Raw genomic sequence first — 7,009 nt, 5'->3', positions numbered from 1 at the left:
GGGGGATCTATGTAGAAGATCCTGGATAGAGTGGGAAAACAATGTGGAACAAAACTCAAAATCATAAGGAAAAAAAAAGGGACCATGTTTGCTGGTCTGATAAAGACTGGTGGAACCCTAAGACTATGGCCCCTAACTGCCCTTCAAGTCTGGAATTGAATCTCAAGTTGAAGCTGAAGACAATTAAAACAAGTCTATGAGAGCCAAAATATGACCTTGGTTATATCCTTTCTGAATCTAGAGACCAACTAAAGAATAGATTTGATGCATTGAACACCAACGACTGAAAACCAGATGAATTGTGGGATGACATCAAGAACATCATCCATGAAGAAAGCAAAAGGTCATTAAAAAGACAGGAAAAGAAGAAAAGACCAAAATGGATGTCAAAAGAGACTGTGAAACTTGCTCTTGAACGGAGAGTAGCTAAAGCTAATGGAAGCCCACTCCTGTGGCTTTTAGCCAAGCAAAAGACAAGCATATGAGCTGAACATTTATATTAGGTTGATACACTCCTTGGAGAGATCAATCATGGGAGAATAGAAGGGCTGTGTATACACAGGGAGACAGCTTGGGGGGCAGGAGTGCATGGGAGGGAAGGACACAGGGAAGAGGTGGCTGTGGGAAGGAAGCGGGAGGAGAGCTGTTGCACTGTGGGAAATTTCAGTCAATGTCATGCGACAAAGTGTATGTGAACTGCTGTATAGAAAATGAATTTGCTCTGTAAACTTTCACCCAAATCGCAATAAATATTTGGGGAAAAAAAAAAAAAAGACTAATGCTCACCCCATCATGTTCTATATCAGACTGTGACCCACTTGCTCAACTCCCTAGCTGTGGCAGGAAAGCCATTTGTGAAGGCTAATTCCAAATTCTCAGGCAGCAGCACTCTGTGGGCAAAATTTGCCACCAAGGGCCTGCTCCTTTCTTCCCAAAATGGTTAAGAAGACTCTTCTGGAAGGTGAAGTGAGGTGAGTCCTTCCCAGACAGTGAATCTCCAGGTTCTACTCTCCATTCAAGAGCAGGATTACTGTCATGATAATAAGTAACTGAGCTATAGGGGGCATATGGCTCCCCCATGCAGTAAACTTCCACTAGAAGCCTGGCCCACAAGCATCCTCCACTGCTCTGCCTACAGCAAAGACTCAATACCATGTTCTCCAGCTTGGGACCTACCTACTCCCTTTACCCCCCCACATGCCCTCCTGCACTACTATCTTCCCCTTTACAATTCCTCCCATCCTTCCAGCAGCTCAAGCCTCTCCCTCCTCCTCAGACTCTCTGATCACATTAGTCTCTAGAGCTCTAATGCTCAGTTCCATATAATTTCTCTAGGAAAGTGGTTTTCAACCAGACCAGCAGCATCTCCATTAACTGGGAACTTACTGGAAGTTTAAATCCTCAGTCCCACCCACACCCTAATGAATCAGAAGTTCTGGAGGTGAGGCCCAGCAATTTGTGTTTTAATAAACCCACCAGGACTTGTGGGGAACACTAAAATTTCAGAACTACTACTATCCTGTGGATCAATGGTAATGATCCGCAACTGCTTAAGGAGATGACACAGGACTGGGCATTTTGTTGTGCGTGGGGTCGCCATGAGTCAGAGCCTTAGATTTCCAGATTCCTTTACCACAGGGGAGGAGCTCTGGTGATGTAGTGGTTAAAATACTCGGTTGCTAACTAAAAGGTCAGCCGTTTAAACTCATTAGCCACTCCATAGGAGAAAGATGAAGCAGTCTGCTTCCATACAGATTTATTGCATTGGAAACCCTAAGGGGCAGTTCTACTCTGCCCTACAGGGCCATTAAGAGCAGAATCAACTTGATGGCAGTGGGTTTTGTAACCACAAGGGATTTTGTAACCCTTGCAGTCCGGTGACTACCCCATCCTCTGGCCTTGGCAGCCCTTTCCCATCCAGCATTCAACCGTCCTGGATAGCTACTAAGGAGCCTGAATGGCATAAGCAGTTTGCAATTGGTTGCTAACCTAAAGGCTGGAGGTTTGAACCTACCCAGTGGCTCTGCAGGAGAAAGGCCTGGTGCACTGCTTCCATCAAGATGAAAACCCAGTGGAGCAGTTTTACTCAGTAACACATGAGGTCACCATGAGTTGGAATCTATTAAACAGTGTGGGGTTTGGTTTCAGTTTGTATAGTTATTGCTCAAAAATGCATAAGCAGGACCCCCAGCAGAAAGGTAGAGCCTGCAGCTTGGGTATTATATTTCTCAGGGATCATAAATAGTTATCAACATATTAATAGATGAATCCGATTATAACGAGAAAGAAGGTTAATGAAAAGAAAAGCCCATTATATCTCAATTGGGGTGAGAAAGAGGTGGCAGCAGGAGGCGATTTAATGATGACATGAATCATAAGTCCCCCATTCTTCCCTCCCACTGTCTAAATTCCCAGGTGGAACATTCTTTGGCCCAAAGTCACTGGCAGTCATTGTGTGATTGATTATTTCAGTGAAAGGCCTTCCCACATCCTTCTGCTTCCTCACTGTGGGTCTCACCATGTGACCAGGACATTGCTATTCTTGAGTCCAGGGTCCTGAAGAGAAACCACCACAGCCCCTGCCATGTGCTCTGAGATGCTGAGAGCCAAGGAGGGCAGAGACCTGCACATCACCACCTCAGCAAGGGGCCTGGCCCTGGCTTACACCTCCCATCCATTTCAGTGCACCAAGATACATGGACAAGAGAAGGCAGGCTGTTAAGAAAAGGGGAAGCAGCAATGTCCCTTGTTGGTTCTTGAAATCATATATATACAGTATATAAAATAAGCCACTAGATGACAATCTGTGCTCATGGCTTTGCTCCTTTTTAAGAATTAAGGTTCTGTGGAATACCTTACAGTGCTCAATTATAATCCATCGTTTCTGGTTCTAATTTGCTTATATCCACTTTGGTCCTTACCTTTCCAATCCATCTGTACCTCTTTTCTCATATCACCCTGCTACCCCCCTTGCTCAAATAAACACCTTTCCATCACTCCTCTGTTATGGACTAAATTGTGTCGTCCCCCACCCCCCCCAAAAAAATTATGTGTTGAAATCCTAACTCCTATACCTGTGGATGAGAGCTCTGGTAGCATAGTGCCTAAGGCACTTGACTGCTAACCAGAAGGCTGGCGGTTCAAACCTACCAGCCACTCCTCGGAAGGAAGATGGGGCAATCTACTTCCATAGTGATACCGCCTTGGAAACCCAAGGAGGGGTCGCTATGTGTCAGAGAGGACTCATGGAACATAACAACAACATATCTGTGAATGTAATCCCATTTGGAATAGGGTTTTGTTATGTTAATGAGGGTGTGTCTTAAATCCACTCCTTTCTGAGGTATAAAAAGAACACATTAGACAGACAGGCAAGCAGATACAGGGAGCAAACAGACACTATCTGAAGACAGAAGACGCAGGGAATCTACAAGCCCAGGAACTCCAAGGATTGCTGGCTGCTGGAAGCTGAAATAGATGAGAAACGGACTCTACAAAAGTCAGTGCGCTGAATTTGGACTTCTAGCCTCCTGAATTGTGAGGAAATAAATTACTGTTCTTTACAACCACCTTCTTTTGGTGTTTGTTTCAGCACTAGCTAAGGCGCTCCCTTCTATCAAATAACAAAGTTTAATTTCTCTGCCTGGCAGCCAAGGGTCTCTCCAACAAGGATCCTCCCTACCTTTGTACCCTTATCTGCCACTATTCTCTTGCCTGGGCTCTGATCTCCACCCAGAATGCACCTGTCTGCTCCCTTCACTCCTGCACCTCTGTCTCCACACCTCCCTACCGCTGGACATCATCTTTCAGAGCTCAAGGTGGTCTGGATATAACCCAAGCACTCATCTCATAAGGTGAAAGGCTTGCAGATCTCACACACACACACACACACACACACACACAATTAAGGTGCCATTTCTATTCCACCCCTAATTGTCCCTAACACTCATTCTACACTGAATTGTGTCCTCCAAAAAGATATGCTGAAGTCCTAACCCCCCCGTACCTGTGTAATGTGACCTTGTTTGGAAATAGGGTCTTTGAAGATGTTATCAGTTAACATGAGGTCATATGGAATAGGGTGGGTCCCAATTCACTATGAATAGTAAGTGTCCTTATAAAAAGAGCAGAGGCAAAGAGGGACACAAAGGCCATGAAGATGGAGGCAGAGACAAGAAAGGAGTTATGCTGCCTGAAGTCAAAGATTGCCTGGGGCTACCAGAAGCTGGGGAGCTCTGGTAGCATAGTGGCTAAGGCACTTGACTGCTAACCAGAAGGCTGGCGGTTCAAACCCACCAGCCACTCCCTGGAAGGAAGATGGGGCAATCTACTTCCGTAGTGATAACTGCCTCAGAAACCCAAGGAGGGGTCGGGTATGAGTCGGGTCTGACTCGACGGCACATAACAACAACAACAACCAGAAGCTGAGAACAAAAATCTTGCCCTAGAGCTTTCAGAAGAGCCCTGGTGGTGTAGTGCCTAAGGCAACTGACCTCTAACCAGAGGTTAGGGGTTCAAACCCACCAGCCACTCCTCAGAAGGAAGGCTGGGCAATCTACTTCCCTAGTGATACTGTAGAAACCCAAGGAGAGGTTGCTATGAGTCAGATCCGACTCAACAGCAATGAGATGCCCTTTTTTTTTTTTTTTTTAGTTCCCCTACTAATGGCCATTTAGGAGCAATCAAGTAAATAAACTATATTAACATTAACACCAGGTGCATGATGGAAGTAGAATAGTGCCTAAAGCATTTGACTGGAAGGCTGGTGGTTCAAACCCACCAGCCACTCCTCCGAAAGAAGGTTGGGCAATCTACTTCCATAGAGATACCACCTCGGAAACCCAAGAAGGGGCCACTATGAGTCGACTCAACTTGATGGCAGTGAGTTTGGTTTGTTTTGGTTTAGAGCTTTTAGAGTAGAGCCCTGCTGACACCTTGAATTTCAACTTCTAGCCACCAGAACTGAGAGACAATGAATTTCTGTTCTTAGGAGCTCCCCAATTTGTGGTTATTTTGTTACTGCAGCCCTAGAAAGCTAACACATACCCCAGGCAGGTCAGGACATCTTCTCACTTTCCTCTAAATCCTACCACTCTGTTTCAATATTATACATGTTTGAATGACAGTTCTTACATTGTAAAAAAACTTTATGGGTTGCTTCATGACAATCCTGAGGTTAGAAAAATCTTCGTTAAGTACCGAATTAATGTGTAAATCAGGGCTTTAAGTTGGTTTTTTCCAGTTCCACCCTCTCCTGAGAATTTGCATTTCCACCCCAGATATACTGAATCAGACTCTATATACCATTTTAACAAGATCCCCAGGTGATTAAGAATCTTGTTAACATGAAATGCAGGTTCTGATTCAAGGGGGTTGAACCAGAATGAACTAGTCTGAAGCCCTGATATAAACACAAACTCAAATGTAAACAGAGAGAAACTCCCTCTTCTAGAGATTCAGAATGACTGAGGTTGACTCCTACACTGAAAATGCCATATTCAGAGGCATGGGGTCAAGGGCAGGAGAGTACAACTCTCCAAGGTGCAAAGGAGAGAGAGGCTGTCAAGAGCACATGTACAGATGGATTCCAGAGCAAACACAACCAGGTTTCTGGCTCATATCACATTCAGATATACAGCAGGGCCAGCAAAAGAATAACACGCAGAAAGTTCCTATCCTCGATTTAAAAATAAGAAGGTCGTGGGAATGGTGGCAATCTCCAGACAACATGATACAAAATAAGTGACTTCTTTAACAACAGCAATCTATTCATGCATTTCCACTGGTTCTTCCACTCCTGTACCTCCTACAAACTGTTTACCTATTAAAAACGGATCAACATTCTAACCAGACTTAAAGGCTTACCCTTTCTTGACAATGCTAACCCCAAGGGGACAACTGGACTGCCACATGGAAAAAAAGTCCCTGATTTTAGCTTGCAACTCTGACATGTTCTAGTTTGGGTGACTTTCAACCCCACAAAGAGGGGGGAAAAAGGGGAGAGATGGATATAAGAATTCTCATGGCAGCACTAATCACGTTAAACATCTACAGGTAATCCAAAAAGCCCAGGAGGGTGGATGAATAAATTGGATATGATGCTCACAATGGAATAGTATGCAATCAAGTAAATAAACTATATTAACATTAACACCAGGTGCATGATGGAAGTTTTTAGTAACAGACTTTTGAATGGACTCATTCTTTCAGATCTCTCCTCTAGGAAGATTTGGAAGGATTCTCTGAATCTGAAGACATCAAACTATAAACTCCCTAAGGAAAGAGTCCATCCCAGTTTTCTTTATAAAGCCTATGGAGCACAGGGAATTAGAGTTGAGGAAATGTTGAAATATTAGTTGAATAAAATAAATATCAGTTGAAATAAAATAAAATTTCAGTGAAGGTAAACATGGCTATATGGGTGGACAGATGGGTGGACAGGGTGAACTATTAGCGATGTCTATGCAGTGGGGAATGTGCCCAAGAACATGTATAACCCTAGCAGACAATGTTTCTATAAGTGTATTTGTATGTTCTGTAAGAATTCCCAGGTGTATAGTAGAGCTGACAAGGGACAAGGTTGTAGTCACTTTTTAGGCATACCCAGCTACCCACAGGGAGTGAGTACTTGGACCTGTGGGCTTGTGACCACAGTCACAGGGGACATCAAGTTCAACTGTATAACATAGTACACAAAACATTGTTCTACCTCCTACTTTGGCGAGTAGCAAGTGGGATCTTAAAAGTTTGCAAGTGGCCACCTAGATGCAACAACGGATCTCTCCTTGTCCAGAGCAAAGAAGAATGAAGAAAACCAAAGATTCATGGAAACAATTAGTCCAACAACTGGTACTCCATGCAATCCTCAGCCTGTACAACTTTGAGACCAGAGAACTAGATGGTGCCCGGCCACCACTGTCAACCCATTGGAGGGGCATCTATGTAGGAGATCCTGGATAGAGAGGGAGAACAATGTGGAACAAAACTCAAAATCATTAAAAAAAAAAAA

This window comes from Orycteropus afer, unplaced genomic scaffold (assembly GCF_000298275.1).
Source record: "Orycteropus afer afer isolate SDZICR_OR568_19922 unplaced genomic scaffold, OryAfe1.0 scaffold00289, whole genome shotgun sequence".
NCBI classification, from domain to species: domain Eukaryota; kingdom Metazoa; phylum Chordata; class Mammalia; order Tubulidentata; family Orycteropodidae; genus Orycteropus; species Orycteropus afer.
This window is presented reverse-complemented; position numbering follows the sequence as displayed.